This window comes from Muntiacus reevesi, chromosome 3, assembly GCF_963930625.1.
Source record: "Muntiacus reevesi chromosome 3, mMunRee1.1, whole genome shotgun sequence".
NCBI lineage: Eukaryota > Metazoa > Chordata > Mammalia > Artiodactyla > Cervidae > Muntiacus > Muntiacus reevesi.
This window is the reverse complement of record NC_089251.1, coordinates 202,638,296-202,655,479: the sequence shown is the minus strand read 5'-3', so window position 1 is coordinate 202,655,479 and position 17,184 is coordinate 202,638,296.

The following is a 17,184-nucleotide window of genomic DNA, read 5'->3' as shown; positions in this document are numbered from 1 at the left end:
CCACCATACTGCCAACCCGTTCCCTGCCCCAGTGCACAAAGCCACAAACACTGCCCCCAGTCCTAGAGAAAGAGATGGCCAAATCCCTCCTCTTCTAGCTCCCAAATTGCAGGCTTCTGCAGATGGGAAAATATAAGGTGTGAGGCCCTAGAAAGTTCATAAACTTTTATGCAGATTGGTTTTAGTCTGGTTTAAATTAGGCAACAAAATAGAATTTCCAGATGTTCTATTTGGAATTAACTTGGCTACAGAGAAAAGGCTACTAGGAGGAGGAGTTGGTAATGGGGTTATTTTTACATTCCAGAAAGGGAGTCACAAACAGCATATGGACTTGATTAGAAGAAAAGAACCTGCTGGTTGGCACATTAAGAAGACTGTTCTCATTTATTCTGGTTGAGGACATGCAAAGGTGCAGTGAAACATTCTCAAGTCACTGGGAAGATAAAGGGCCTGAGCAGCGGTGCTTTGTCCCAGCAGTCGGCTAAAAGCAGAAAGGATTTTGGGCAGACGTAAAGGAATTCTTTGACTATAAGTCTGATCTTCTCAAACTTTAATGTGTGTTTAATGAATCCAGAATGGATCTTATTAAATGCAGGCTGCAACGGGTAGATGATGCTGTAGCTGCTGGTCCACAGGCCATGTGCTACAGAGCAAGGCATTAGGGTGTTAAAATAGAGCTAGGAAAGAAGATTCCACTTACATCAAGTGTTCCTTAAGGACCTTCCACGGATCAGACCCATGTCCAAAGGCCCGAGGCTGGGGAGCCCAAGAGGACGCATATGAAAGTTGGATATGAGCATAATTTCCAGTGAAAGTTAAGTATGGATAAAGAACTAAAGTGAAATTCAATAAATAGGAGTCATAGATCTTCGGCTGAAAGTGCTATGGGGACCCTGAGGAGAGAGCAGCTAATTCCTCGGGAACTAAAGGAGGTTCGAACAAGCCGGTCATGGAGATGACGGTATGTCAGGGAACAGGCGGAAAGGTATTCTTTGCGAGAGGTGAGTGTGTGCAAAGGCCCAGAAAGCATGGGAAAAAGCCACAGCATGTTTAGGAAGCAGTGAACCGAGTGGACCACATGGTGGATGAAAGAAGGACTGAAACAATATAGAAGACAGGTTGGAAAGTCCTGAGAGTCATGCTAAAGAACTTAGAACCACTGGGCACACTGAGCGAGAACAAGAGCAGCCTGGGTTTATGTCAAGGGTGAACACTGAAGAGGAGGGGATGAGATGCCTTCATCCTAGTTTAAGATGAGATGAGAGGACCATGGGCCTGAGTAGCTTGACAAAAGCCAACACGCAGTCACAAAGTTAGACTTGGTGCCCTGCCTCTGCCTTCATCTTCCCCACTGAGTTCAAGGCCAATCAGCCTGATAGTTTCATGGGTGAATTCAGGCCCCCACAAACATAACAGAAAGGCAGATGTCTGGGACTCAGAAATACAAGGAGAGAAGCAAAAAAGGAAGGAATCTTTGGGTCAGGTTTAAAGGGCTGAGCATTTTCATTCATTCAAAAATTCCATGCTGTGCCCTTGCACAGGCTTCTCTGTGTCCTCTGAGAAAGGGTCTGTGTAAGGGTGAGGTCAGGTATAGCAACATGTGTGCCCAGGAGCTGGGAAGATGTAAGGGGGCGCCAGCTTGGGTGGGCAGAAAGACAATGAAATCAAGCGGGAAGCGTAACAGAGGTGGTCCCTTGGTTGAAGGTTGAAGGGCAAGAAGATATAACCAGGCAAAGAGGAGGAATAATTCAGGCAGCTGGAACAGATAAAAGCACATGGCATAAGGACCTGCCCCTCCATTCAGCATGGAAGGGTAGTGGGGCTAGGAATGGGTTGCAGCATCTGGCAGAAGATGAGTCTTGAGTAGAAGCTAGATTTTCAAGGGCTTCTGGGGTCAGAGCATTAATACTGGGGAAAACTAGCCCAGTGGAACCCTATCCAGCAGGAACTGGGCCTAACAGCAGTGACACCAACAAGAAGGCCAAGAAGCGGCCTGTGCCAGGGCCACATGGACCAGCCTGCACAGCCCAGGACACACTCTGGTGACTTCACAAGGCGGGGCCAGGACCCCACCAAGTACTTTCCAGTGAATGCTTTGGGCAGACATGTGGGGTCACGGTCTGATCACGGGGCCACTAATGTCATGCTTCCCTTCAAGGACCCCTCAAGAAGAACTCTCATCCTTGCTGACATTGCCAGCCCAGTCCAGGAATGTGAACACAGGTGGTGGGCTCCTCTGAGGAATCCTTGAGTCTCCACCCCTTCCAATCAAACAAATGTCCCCACTTTGGCATCAGTTGATGTCGAAGTTTAAGATGTCTGAAAACTCAGCTTGGTTGGAACATCAGAAGCTAGATGAATCATTCCAACCTGTTACCAGTCCGAAAGGACCAGGAAGGAGAATAACTGGAATAACGACAGCAGGATGGGGACGAGGGGCCTGAGATTAGGACCTCAAGGAATAGAAGCAACATGGAAGGAAACGGGCATCAGGGCTGCATAGTGTCAGGGCACTTCCCTGCGGGGCGGGAGCCCCAAGAGAGCCTGGCAGGAAGAACAGTGAAGACAGAAGGAGGAACAGACAGAGGATGGCGTGAGCGGAGGAATTGAGAGAGAGCAGCACTCAGAGGTGCAGGTGAAGTGTGGCGGACACTCCAATCCCAGCTGTTCTGAAAAGAAACCTGGATGGGGAGCTAAGAGGAGAGCTGGAGATGTGCGCCCTGTGTCTACACACAGCAGGGAAGCTTCTAGAGGGAAAGACACTCCTCACACCTGCGGTGGTTAAAGAAAAAAGTCTTATTCTGAAACTTCTTTAAATGATAGGGAAGGCCTTATGCTGAACTATTGCAAATTGGTGAACCATCACAACAGGGGAGAGGAAGTGGGCTCAACTCCAAGGACAACACAGCCTCTGGGAAGGCATAGGTTCCCTTGTGGCCTCACAGCAGAGCGAGGGCATCGGTGGATGGGAAATTCCTAAGAGGAGGCATCAAGGATAAGGGACTTCTGTTAAACCAACTAAACAGGATTCTTGCTGAAAACAGAGAACCCTCATTTGTAGACTTTGCTAATTTCTGTGATGTAAATATGTCCCCTTGAGGCTTCCCAGGTGGAGCAGTAGAGAATCTGCCTGCCAATGCAGGAGATGCAAAAGATATTGGTTCGATCCCTGGGTCAGGAAGATCTCCTGGACCAGAAAGAAGGCTGAGTGAGGAAGAAGATGTTTTCTAATTGTGGTGCTGGAGAAGACTCTTGAGGTCCCTTGGATAGCAAGGAGACCAAACCAATCAATCCTAAAGAAAATCAACCCTGACTCTTCATTGGAAGGACTGAAGCTGAAGCTGAAGCTCCAATCCTTTGGTCACCTGATGTGAAGAGCCAACCCACTGGAAAAGACCCTGATGCTGGGAAAGACTGAAGGCAAGAGGAGAAGCAGCTGACAGAGGATGAGATGGTTGGATGGCATCACCGACTCAATGGACATGAGTTTGAGAAAACTCCGGGAGATGGCGAAGGACAGGGAAGCCTGGCGTTCTGCAGTCCATGGGATTGCAGAGTCGGATGTGTCTGAGCGACTGAGCACACCCACAAATATGTCCCTTTAGCTGATTTCAAGACACCAAAGGACGTCACTGGACCGAGCTGGGCAGAAACACTAACAGTAGGCCCAGCCTGCTGCTCTGGTTTACTCTCTCTCTGAGGAGCTGGGCTGTCTGTGGGGAGGAGCGGCCACAAGGGCACCTACGCCTTTCCAGAGGCTGCCCGGGGTCCTCCAGATGGACACGGATCGGCTTCTCTCTCACCTCCAGATCACCTCACTCACCCAGTGCCCCAGTCCACGCCCACCTTCTGACATCCACGCCCACTTTCCTTAAAGTCTACACCCCATAACTCTGCAACGGATACCATTCTGGATTTGTCTCCAGTTCAATCACCTCCAAACTAGGATACATGAAGAAAGAATAGGAAGTCCTACTTGTGTTATTACCTGGCTAGAGAGTAACACAAACTTTACAAATGTTTAATTAAGGATTAAGCATTGCTGCCTTCACTGGTTCATTAAGTCAGACCCTCATGTGTCACATGGTATGTGGGGAATTCAGAGGGGACTGTGGCTTGCTGACAATACAATGGGAATGATGGTGCCTCCCTCATTTTTCTGATGGTTTCAGCATCTTGTGATATATACAGTGCATGTGGAAATTATGGATTACATCATCTTAAATAGTAGAATGTCTACAATATTTTAAAATAAGATATGGGGTGACCATGAAAATCTTTTGTATCATAAGAAGACTGTAGGTTATCTCTTGGCAAAGTAAATTTTTTTTTTTTTTAAGTAAAGATGAGTTGTATAGTTTTCTTTTGCAAAAAAAAAATAATGTTCTAGATTTGCTGGACTTTTCTGTTATGGAACTGGGTCTAGGAGTTTAACAGCTGGAATATTCTTAATTTAAAACAAAAAACAAAAAAAAACCCTTTTTTTCTAGGTAGAGGTAGTATTTTCACAAGGAGTGATAAATAACCATTTTGCCCAAGCAACATGTGCTACAATAAAAGTACTTTGAGAACAGATGTTTGTAAATGTTTCCATCATTGTGTGATTTTATTCTCCAAGATACTATATGTAATACTCTTTCTTTAGAAAACTCTAGTATTTGCACACTTAAAAAAAAAAAAGAAAACTTGGAAACAATTTTCTAAACTATTTAAAAATTTTCCAAGGAGAGCTTCAGTGGATCTTGAACCCATTTGTTAAAAATATAACTTTTGATTAGTTTACAAGAATTGACATTAAGGAAGATGGAAACTGACTAGCTGACTAGATGAATTGCAATAAAAACCTTTGCGCAATTGCTAGATGGGATTTTTTTTAATGAGCATCTTGATTTAGTAAGCATAGCCAACATTGCATTTCTTCCATTTGGATTTCAATGTCTTTATAAAGATTCTTATTTCAGCTCTGACACCATTAAAACTAAGTATTTTTAGAAAACCAAACTTAGAACCAGAGCTTTGAATCCAATGGTCTATCACAAAGGGCTAGACCAACATTGAAACATATTCAAATACATTTTTCTAAAACTAATAATAATTCTGAATGAGAACAAAATGTCTTCTGCCATTAACAAATAAAATTAACTTTTTAAATACTAAAAAATGTTAATCAATGCACCTTTATTTCATGCACTTTGTTTCTGTAAGTACTTAGCTTCCTTTGTATTTATTTCTTTTTATATCTAGTTTCTTTTGTCTTATTGATAAATGCAACAATTAAACATTTTAAAAGTACTACTCATTTTGTTTTTAGCTCACTATCAATTAGTCTCTAATTCTGTGTATGTTTTATCCTAAATAGAACACTAGTGCAGAAAGAGATACATATGGTTTATAAATAAGTAATCATAACAGGGACTGATGGGGCTCATGATTGAAAGTATATAGTGGGGGCTTCCTGGTGGTACAGAGCTTGAGAATCTACCTGCCGATGCAGGGGACATGGGTTCCATCTCCGCGCTGGGGGGGATCCCACACGCCACGTGGAATCTAAGCACATGGGTCACAGCTACTGAGCCCACACGTCACAACGACTGAAACCCGTGTGCCTCGAGCCTGCGCTCTGCAACGAGAGAAGCCAGCACAATCAGAAGCCGGCACATCGTGATGAACAGTAGAGCGGGAGGTTCAAGGGGAAGGGACATATGTATACTTGTGACTGACTCGTGTTGCTCTACAGCAGAAAACAACACCACATTCCAAAGCAATTATCCTTCAATTAAAAAAAAGTTTGAAAAACATAGCCCCTCTCAGCACGAGAGAAAGCCCGTGTGCAGCAGTGAATACCCAACACTGCAAAACTAAAATTGGGTCAATAAACCTTTTTTAAAAAGTGTATGGTGGTCACTCTTGCTTCCTGTCAGTGCTTTGCTTCACCAACAGGCTGACGTCTCCTTGGTGACAGGGATCGTGCCATAATTCATCCACCACTTCTCTACCCCACCCTATACCTGGCCTCTGCTGCTCCAGACGCATTTGTTGAATGGAGGGATGACAGAGCAGCGCAGTCAGGAAAGGATGAACACAGTTGTTGACGAGGCTGGGACGATGACATTCCCTCCTTGGCACTCCACTCGCCTGGGAGTGGAAGCGAAGACCTGCGCTTAAGTCACAGCTTTGCCACAACTTGCTTAGTGACTTTGATTTTTTTTTCCTCAGCTACAAAATTATGTCTCTCAAACTTCAGACATTTATGTGCCAAAAGGATTTTTGCCATTTTCTCATATCCCTATTTTTTAATTAACCTAATACTTCTCTTTTTAAAAACACTTTTTTTTATAAGCCTTTCCCTCAACAACAATAGCCTGACATGGTGGGATTAATGAAATAGTTATTTTTGTCTACTGCACATTAAAATAAGTATGTGACTATTAAAATATAAAATGTTCATATTCTTGTTAACCAGTGTCTATGCACAATTCTTTGGAAAACTTGGAGCCAGATGGTTATTTCTCAGGTCCATTCAGCTCTGAGCCTTGTGAGTCTGTAATTCCATGAATGGGATGATTCCCTGACTCGCTGAGGGCTCTCCAAGTCTGAGCCCCAGGTCAGGATTGAGGCTCCCACCTTATTTCTGAAACTCAGGAAACACTTCCATCTTTCCATCTGGATCACAACTTCAGACAAAGTTTTGGGAATAAAAGTGGGATCAGTTTTCTTTCAATATGACACGCTCTGTCTTGGTGTCAACCACTACAATTCAGAGTAGTACAGTACTCTCCCCAGGAATCTCTGAGGACTTCTTAAATGTCAAGCTTTTAACTCAGACCTCCCTTTCCGCTCACAAACACTGAAGCAACAGTCAAAGTGGCATTGCCAAGATTGTGGGCTTTATGTGCAAAGTAATGTGGGAACTGAGTCCCATGCATAGAATAAGGGGACTGGTTTCTGGGTCCAAATTACCACAACTTTTCAGCAGCATCACAGTGGGCAAGTCACCTGGAGCACCTCAGGCATAAATGGAGCCGTGACTGCTCCCATCCCTGGCATGAACGATGGAGATGTGTGACTATTCTAGCATGTGCACACATTGCTGCTCAATATTGCTGCTCAATATTGCTCAGCTCCAGGGCCTGGGCTGAGCATGGAGGACCCAGCAGCAGCCAATACAAAGAGCTCTGCCCTCATGGAACTTACATTCTACTAGGAGGAGTCAGACAATGAATATACTGTTGTACATCATCAAACTATGGGGGATTTTAGGAGGTGGAGAAAAATAAGCCTGGTCAGGAGGATGGGGACTTGACAAGAATCAGAGACTCATTCATCCCCAGACTGCAATTCCCCTCCACACCCTTGGTATAAGTTCCCTTCCTTCTCCCTCTGCCTCTCATAATTTCTAATTCCCCTCATGAGTCAGACCCCATTACTCAGCTCACAACCAATAGCATGAACCATCCACCAGTCCCCAGACCAACGTTGTGATGTTCCCTATCTGGTTCCTGTCAGACAAGTGATTAGCCTTGCCCTGAACTAAGCCAAGACAGAGCTGGAACCTCAAATCCTAAAGCAGAAGCCCCAGCCACCTGTCATATAACCTGGATAAGTCACTCTGCTTCTCTGGGATGTCACAAATGCAGAAAATATTGAGAGAAGTAGATTATAGTTAAAATCATAATGATGCTCCTAAGGCCCTGTGTATGTGTGTGCATTAAGTCACTTCAGTCGTGTCCAACTCTTTGCAACCCTATGGACTGTAGCCTGCCAGGCTCCTCTGTCCAAGGGATTCTCCAGGCAGGAATACTGGAATGGGTTACCATGCCCCTCTCCAGGTCCTAAGACCCTATAAAGACATTAATCCTGAAATAGGGACAGAAGTTGGAACTGATGTAGCCCCCAAAGTCATCACTGAACTAAGTGATTTTGGGGAGATATCCACTTATAGGACATACAACACCACAACCTTGAATTCCTGTCATCTGCCAGGCACTGGGCTAGACTTCTATCTGTCCCCACAGTCCTATAAGAGCTAGCTTAGACCTAGTAGCTTCTGCCAGCTCCTGGCTTTTCTGGCTCCCACCTGCCTCCTTCCTATCCAGAAGAAAGCAGGGTTTATGGGCCAGAGGTCTCACAGTAGAGCCCTGCATCTGGCCCACAGACATGTTTGGTTTGACTTCAATGCGCAGGTGGTCTGTACCATATTTTAAGAGGATACTAAACAGTAACCAACTAATTTCACACTAAATAAAAAAACCTTTTAAAACAATCTGAGACTTTGGCCCATATGTTTATACCTGGCATTGACTGGAGCTGGGCCACAACAGCCCCATGAGACAAACCATCGGCACACCAGTTTACCACAGACCCCACTGCTCTCTACTGCCTCCGGGTCAGCCCCGTTCACTCATTGAGAATGCTTCTCTAGCCTCGTTCTTGACCCCTGTCCTCTGTTCCAGAACTTTGTCACAGTGCTAGAGGATGTCAGGATCCAATGAGTAATGGGACACTGAAATGTTCTTGGTCAAGTGAGCTATAGTGAACATTAGATTTATGTAGGAGCCAGAAGTGAAACTAGTAATAGCTTATTGGAGTGCCCACTCCATCACAAGCATGTGCAAATTGTCCTCACTAGTCATTTCATTTTGTCCTCATGGCAAACTGTTGGAAACCTTGTTTCCCAAAAAAAGGGCAAGGACACAGAAATTCAAGACAGGTTAAGTGACTTGTTCAAGGTCATACTTTTGATATTGAGCCCAGACCAGTCCTACTCTGCCTTAAGCCAGACTTCCCCTCACCTTGCATTTGTTTTCTAGTCCTTTTGACTTTTCTAAGATATGAACTCTGGCTCCATTTTTTAAGTCAGGATTTTGTTCTAGACAAAATGATGGTTTAAGGAGTCTACCAGATATATTTACTCTCCTGTGTTGCTGGCGAGGATGGCAAGGGTAGGCAGGGCAAGAGGCAGACGGAGCTAGCCTGGCAACTGTTAAGCCATGTCAAATTTGAGAGTGTTTGCGAGACCCATCAACAAGCACGCCTGTGTCTTTTGCAAGACTTCAGACATTCCAGGCCACCAAGCTGATCAAACCAATTTAACGGGGCTAGGGATGAGGGTGAGCTCAGATTTGCTCAATGTTAGGCTGTGTCTGGGTGTGCAAAGTCGTGCATTTCTCACTGACTGGTCAATACCACCACAGCAAGAAGAGAATTAAAGAAAAATGCAAAATGAAAACTGCACATGTTGCTGGTGTTAGATTATCCTGCTGTTTGCTGGTTTGTTTTTGTGATAGATGATCCTCTAGAATCTGCTCTCCCAGTCCCAATCGCAATGGGAGAGCTATTCTTTGATTCAGCCCATCCTTCTTGAGCGTCATTTTGTACAAGATGTGTGCAGCAGACAACTCAGACATGATCCTTGCCCTAAGATAGACTCCCAGCCCACTGGGGACAGACAGACGTGCAGGCAGAGTGTTCTGGATGTCTCCTTTTAAACTCTGAATGAGGAATTGGTCACTCAGCCATGAGTTTTGTGACTCTGGCAGTTTGAAAACCTCTCTGGGACTCACTTGTCCTCTCTCTAAAAGGGTAACGATGTAATACATACTTTACAAGTTCTCTGTGAGAATGACCTCATGGGGTACCAACAAGTTTTAATTCTTCTCTTCCCACTCAAAAGGGAAATTGTGGGGTATGCACTTCCCCAGTCCACTCACCTCACCTCAGTGAAGCCTGATACCTTGGTAGACAACCCCCAACCCAGGAGCACACAGAAAATCTTCGGGTGTTGGGATCTGAGGAAGGATGCTATGGCCCAAGATCTCAGCATCTTGAAGGTAAAGTCTACCTTCAAGAGAACAAAAGAAGAAGGCCTTAAAAATAGCTAAAGGGGAAAAAAGAGGTAAGGGGGTTCAGTGGTCTTTTGCAAAGAATATCCCAAAGGGCAGGTGTAGATTTTAGTTCAGTTGTACATCTAGCTTTTGAGTGTGTGCCTCCTCAGCTGTCAGAGTGGGAGTCACAAAGACAAATCATAGCCTGGCCCCTCTCCGAGCAATTCTAGATTAGTGAGCTATCTGGGCACCAGCTGTTGTCGATCAACTCTGTCCCTTGCTTATCATGCAGATGCCCAGTAAGGATTTGATAAAGGTGTGACTAGACTCCTGATGCCCTAACATAGAGCCTAGTCTGTGTTCTTCAAAGCCAACCCACCACTCCATCCCTGCTCCATTATCCCCCTACCTGAAGCCACCCCTGGACCCTCCTAACCCCTCAGAACTCTTGCGTGCTAAGTCGCTTCAGTCGTGTCTGACTCTTTATGACCCTACGGATGGTAGCCTGCCAGGCTCCTCTGTCCATGGGATCCTCCAGGCAAGAATACGAGAGTGGGTTGCCATGCCCTCCTCCAGGGGAGCTTCCAGACCCAGGGATTAAGCCTGCATCTCTTATGTCTCCTGCATTGGCAGGGGGCTTCTTTACCACTCGCACCACCCAGGAAGCCCCTCAGACCTTTGAGGATCACACTTTATATCAAACAGTTTGAGACCTGAATTGATTCTGCCTATACAGGGCACTGAACTATTTCATTTGCCAACACATAGTAGGAACACAATGAAAATTGATGAATGAAAATTCCTTGAGGGCAAGGACCACATCTTTATCTACATCCCAGACCTATTGGGTATGTTAATAAATTCTCGAAGCTGAGTTGTGCAGTTGCCACCGATGGAGAACCTAAGCAGCCTGGGAGAAGGAGAAGCCCATGTCAGTAAGTGGGCGCTGGCCGTCTGTCCCAGGGAGGATCCACGTGGTCACACACAATGGCAGTTTAAAAGACCAGCCCTCTAGCTCCTTCCGCAGCGCAGAGCCTCGGGCTGTGCCTGCCTGCGGTCACAGCCACTGCCCTGCCCAGTGAGTGCAGAGTAAACAGTTTCTTGGTGAACAATGCTGAAATCTGAACCTGCTAGGAATGAAAAGCCCCCAAGAGGGAAAATGATTGTTTGCCAAGTAATGATTTTCAAACCATGATTTTGAAAAGTTTAGAAGAAATGGGTCACAACCATAGCCTTTCCCCTCTTTGGATCAGGGTGATAGTTATTGAAGGATAACATTAGTATTTCCCCCAAATTCAGCGGCATTAACTGTTTAATTAATTAGGCAGACTACATCGACATCTTCCCGGTTTGCATATTTCAAAAAGAAATGTGAAACTGTTTAAATTTTCTGGAGCTTGACACTCATTATTTTCCAGTGAAGTGATAAGATTTGTAGCTCCAAAACCAAATTTAAGCTATTTAAGAAATTTCATGTCAAGCCCCTCAGGGCCAGGTTTGGTCTCAGATAATTTTTCCGCTCAGGCTCAAGTCTAGGTGAGGAAACGGAACGCAGAAAACAAGAGGTCAGGGATTTCTTAAGGCTGGATGGTCCCCCCACCCGGAAATTGCCTTCTGAGCTGTAAGTAGCCGAGAACCAAACTATGTTCTTAAATTCCAGTGAAAAAAAATCTCACCCTGGTTGCCATGAATTCGATACTTCTGTGCTCTGTGCAATATGAGTGATATATAATCCATATCAAGATTTCTAATCCTAAATGTAATATGCATCCTGGAAAGAGAGTAATTCTTTGCTAATCTTTCTGAGTTTATTGCATTTGCTGTCTGGGAGCAGTCAATTCTAACAAATCCACTCCTGGCCTTAAAAGTCACTCATTACATTGTTTATCTATCTTGTGATGTTATAAATGGAGTCCGGTTATTTATCTGATGAAGAGCAAGGATTGTCCTCTGAGAACCCTTTCTCCAATTCTTTAACAATTATAGTAACCGAATCATTATGCAAGAAACTAGACTCCATTCAAAACGAATTTTAGATTTTGTTCTTATGCTTTCTGCACGTTGAACTGAAAGTTCAAGAGTTTTATGACCCGATCGTGAGAGTGCAGACAAGCACCGGGGAGGGGTGGGATTTGAGCTCTCTTGGACTGTCATACAGAGAAATCACTGTATAAAATTTTAATTATCTATCTTGAAGTAATAATAAATGTTTGATGAGATAATAATGAGACATGCAGGGAAATGTTAATGAATGTGTGGAACATAAAGAGTTTAAATAAAGGAGGAAGCAAGATTGTTCGGTACATCGGCTGTTACTATTCATATATTTGCTACAGCATCCTAGAAGGATGCCTCATGGTCATCCTGCTGTCGGGATAATACTGTGTTTGTTTAGAGTGGAAACAAAGATCTTTGCATATTTTTCCCCTGGCAAAACTGTTACCAAAATAACTCCTGGATTTCCCTGAGATCTGCAGCCCTGTCCTAAAGTTCTACTTCACGCTTTTCTCACCATCTCTGAGCTGGTTCCTATGTCCTTGTTCCTATGGTCCAGAGAGCACTTGTACAACAATGAGGACAGAATCACAGTATTGGAAGCCTCAGGTCACTGACGTCATCAGCAGTCATGGCGCTGGGGTGGTTCCCAACTTAATTCAGCAAAAATTAGAAGGTGTTTTCTCTGTCGGTCGTGTTGTTTACTTGGAAAAACACCATATAATTAAAACCATTTTATGAGTTGTTGCAAGAGAAGAAATGATGACTCAGGCTTCAAGATTTGTTGTTGGGGCGGGGGTTGGGGGGAGTCTGGGGGGTGTGGATTCTACTCAAGCGAGAAATAGAAAGTATTGGCCAGATGGGACATTTGCAAATAGTTTTAATTTTTCCCTTATGCTTAGCAAGGCCTTACTGCATGACTCCAGGAAGAGGCAGAAGCAGAAATAAGTAGGATATATAAGAGCCTTTATTTGTCTCAGGACCAACCACCTTGGCATCAATTCTGAAGCGAGATTTGAACAACACAAGTGCTCTCAAATGTGGTGGGAAAAGAATGGGAGGAAGTTATCATTCAGAACTGGCTCTAGGCAGATTTTACCTTTGACTCTTGCCAAAGTACTTATATCACAGATAGGAAATTTTCATCCCACAACACACAGGAAGAGATAACTTTCAGTAGGTATGTAACATATTCTAAGGCCTCTATTAAGCACATCACAGGTATCAGCTCATCTGATCTTCAGAACCCCAAGACATAGGTACATCTCTTCCCATCTTGCAGATGAAATAACTCAAGGGAGGAGAAACTAAGAATTCACCTCGAGAGCTTGTTTGGAGGTTCTAGCAGGGGAGCGCAGCTACTCGTATACCCTTGACCGAAGACCGGTCCTCCTCTATCGGGGATGGTCCTCCTCTTCGACCGAGCGCGCAGCTTCGGGAGGGACGCACATGGAGCTGTGAGGGAGGAAGGGGACACCCGCCTAGCCAGCCAGATCAGCCGAATCAACCCTGGCGATCAATGGGGTGACAGATGTCGCAACCAGATCGCCCTCACCTCAAGTCACAGTGGCAGTAAGTGGAAGAGCCAGGATCAAATCGAGTCTCTCTGAAGCTGGAGCCTGCAGGTTCTCCTTGCACGAGGGGGCACAGCCCTCCAAGCCTTTCCTCTGCACTGTCGGGGGTGACACAGCCCCTGCACCAACACGGAGCACAATCCACACACCCTGGGCTCCCAGCCCAGCCAGCCCCGCACGTGCTTGCTGCAGAGGCTGGAGACAGACGGCCGCTGGGCTATCAGAGGCCTCCCAGCTGACTTCAGGGACCACCTTGGACAGACGCCTTTCTTTACAGACCAGGAATTGGAGAGGCCTGGTGGGGGTTGGGTGGGAGCGGGTAGAAGAGTGGAGATAGAAAACAAATCTCTCAGCTCGGTGCCACTTTTCAGGACTTAATTGTTCATCTGCTTTCTGGTCAACCTCCTAAACCACTTCCCTCAAAATAAAATGTGTCAGAAGGGCTCTGCCCTATAGAGCATCCAGTAGGGACTTAAGGATACAGGGAGAAAGAAAGAGAACCAAGAGGAACTGAGAGAGCCGAAAGGAAGAAGGGAAGAAAGAGGCAGCCGTGCCTGAGCGTAAGCGGCACACACTCTGGTGGGATTGAATTCCTCTTTGTCTGCATGTATCACCGACTCAGTATTTCTGAGGGCACACCAACGACATTCTCATGAAACTAAGTCAGACTCAAAATACACCATTACGACTTAACATATCCAGTATGTAATTTGTACTTAGCGGAGAGATATTTGGGACCTTTTTACCTCCTCCCCACTCCACCCTTCGGGCTCCCAGGGGCACAGTGGGAGGTAGGCCTCAATGCAACCTTTGTTTGCAATCTTCTGATACCAGTGGCAGTTGGACGACTGTAAAATTACATCCGTCTCCTCTAAGGCCCTTAGGCCTGCACACTGGCTCTCCAGCAAGAGAGCTGACCCTCCTGGGTCCTGCTGCACCGACATTCTGGAATAAGCCTCCAAGGCCCAGAGCCCAGAGAGAGAGGCATAGCAGAGGGCCCCAAGCCATTCCTCCAGTGAGGGTTACCTCATCCGGGGTGGCACCCTCCCCCCTCTAAGGTTAGAGGCTAGCCTGGCAGACACCAGCTCTGAAAGTGGCCGCAGAGGCTGGCTTCCCTGCCTAGGCCGCCTCTGTTCTGCCTACAACAGATGCGTTGGTCCACACGGCTCCTCGCTGGGCCCGACCAGGCGGGCTTTGCACAGGCGCCCCCACCCCGGAGTGTGCAGCCCAGGGTGGGTGGTGATGCGGACATAGTTTAAACTGTTGCCTGGTGTTCTCCTAAGCCACAGCCTACTTTGGAAAAGAAAAAAAAAAGAACCTCCATCCTTCAGGCAACAGCTGGAAGGCTTGGCTGAATGGTGCGGCTTCAATGTGGAGGGTCACACGGCGCTGATCTAAGGGCTGTGAAGTCTTGCTCACCCAACTGTTGACACTCAGTAAGCGGGGCAGGCGGGGCTGGTGCAGGCATCTGAGGAAGGAGGCGCCCACCCCACCCCCAGCCGGAGAAAGAATAGGAAGCAACTTCTATTCAGGGTTCACAGGGGTCCCAGCCCCCTCCACCCCCTGCCAAAGCCACCGGGCCCCAACTCTGCTTCCAGGGTACCTTGTATTATAACAGGATTAAAGTATATTTAGCTCCTCTATTGGCATACTTTAGCCCCATTTTGGCCTACTTAAGGCTTCCGGCTGACTTTGATCACTTCTGCGTTCTCCTCTCCAACAGGAGGGCCCCTGGCAGGCCCAGAAAAAAGTGGCGGGGAGGGGGGATCAGACTGTGAAATTGTCTTGATGCTCCGTCTCTTGTTCCCAATATTCTGTGGGCTTTCCTAAGCGGCCCAGTTTACACCCGGAATGGGCAGGAAGAGAAGAGGGAGGTAGGAGGAACCAATAATAATTAGGTCTTAGCTGGAAGAGGAGAGAAAAGGTTTGAGCATCTCCTAAGAAAGAAGAGGGGGGGAACCCTATAATTTCTACAGTGTCTGCCTTTTTATTGCTTGCATTTGCATATAAATTAAATCCATATTGTAGCTTTAAGGCAAGCCCGGGCTTAGAATTCCGCACAGCTCGGGGTCCCATTGTCTTACAACCAGTTCTAGGCGGCGGTGAAATGAAAAGGGAGGGGACATCAGAGGAAGGAGAAAGTCAGCTTTGTAACGTTTTTAATTGCCTGTTTGTTTTCTCCGCCAATTACAGGCAAATTAATATTTAAACTTTGGGAGGCGGTGAGGAAGTGCTTACAAAATAGGTTTCAGCCCTCCTCCATCTGCAGCCTGCTGCTCTCGACCATCCTATGCCTGAAATTTTGTGGTGGTGAAATTAAAAAAAAGAAGAAATCATCGTTAGAATGAAGGACCGGCGTGGACCTAGATCCTGTTTCGATTTCTTCTCTCAGGGCACCGCGGGTGCCGAGATGCCCCTGTGCTTCTGGACGGAGCCAGCGTTGCCAGGAAGGGCCCTGGCTGGGAGTCCCTGGCTTTCTTCAGTTTTCCTGTGGACCCAGAAGTCTGGCCCAGCGAGTCTCAGCTCTGTGACGAGTGACCTCGGGTTAAATTGATTCACTGGAGTGTCGCCAGGGAGCGTGGGCGAAGCCACTTTCCAAAGTCCCAGCAAGCACCTCAGGATGGGAGTGATCACGCAGGTCTGGGAGGACCCCAGTGGGAAAGGACCTCCCTGCTGTCTTGAAACCATTCTGCAATGGTGGGGAGGTGCAGGCTTCTCTCTTGAGGTTCAGCCTGGCCCAGCCAGCACACTCTAGGGAACCCCTGAGTCAAAAAGTAATCAATTACATACAATTCTAATAGAATGCCAAGAGGCAGGAAGCCCCACCTAAGCCTGTCCATCCTTTTTGTGAGATGTGATGTTTGGGTTTATTTATTTAATTAATGTGGGTACTCTGAACTGCCTCCCCCTCCATCCCCTCACCTCCCAAAACATTGTTTCTCCTTACTGTTGCTACAGAGATGTGTCATTTAATTTGGGAGAAGGGGCCCAGCGAGTTATTGTTACTAGATTCATCTTATAAATCTCCATTCTGACATTACTTCAATAAATGGTTCCTCTGAGTCCTTGGCACCTCTTTGGAATTATCTGTCTTCGCTAAGCGTCCTCAGAGCCAGCTTCTCGAAGCCCTGTAATCGTTTGCACTCTTGGAGTTGATCTGTCTAGAGGTTTTTGGCTCCATCTTTTTTCTTTTTTTAATTTCCATAATGTTTCTTTCCTGGAAAGAGAGCCCAGAGTGAGGCAGCAGCTTATCAAACACAGCCTCCCCTTTCCTTTGTACTCAGAATCTCCAAAAAAAATCTATAGTTCCCCCATCCCCCGCCCCCCGTGATATAGACACTACTTCTCCCTTGCATTGAGGTCTTCTGAATTTCATTTTCACTTTCTTCAAAGACCACTCCAAAGGCTCCGTGCTCCTCACTGAACTGCATAGGATTTTTTTTTATTTCTTTGAAACAAGCCCTTTATGACTCCTCCCTGACCTGGTCCCATGCAGGCACTGCCAGATGGGATGCAGTTTCCCGGGAAACAATGGTGCATCTAATTGGGTGCATTTTGCCCATTTGCCTGATTTGGGTCTCTGTAAAATAAAAGCTGCCCGCACTGGAGATGCCAGTTCAGCACCTTCCACTGTGTGTCCAGAAAAAGAAAGTTCAACTTGGTAACCAATTTTTTACGATCAGTCATTGACTGACTTGATGTTATCAAGTTGTTTCAAAATAATAAGAATGATAAGAATGGAAGCAAATATTCTTGACTGTTTACTCCAGGTCAGGCTCAATGCTAAGTGC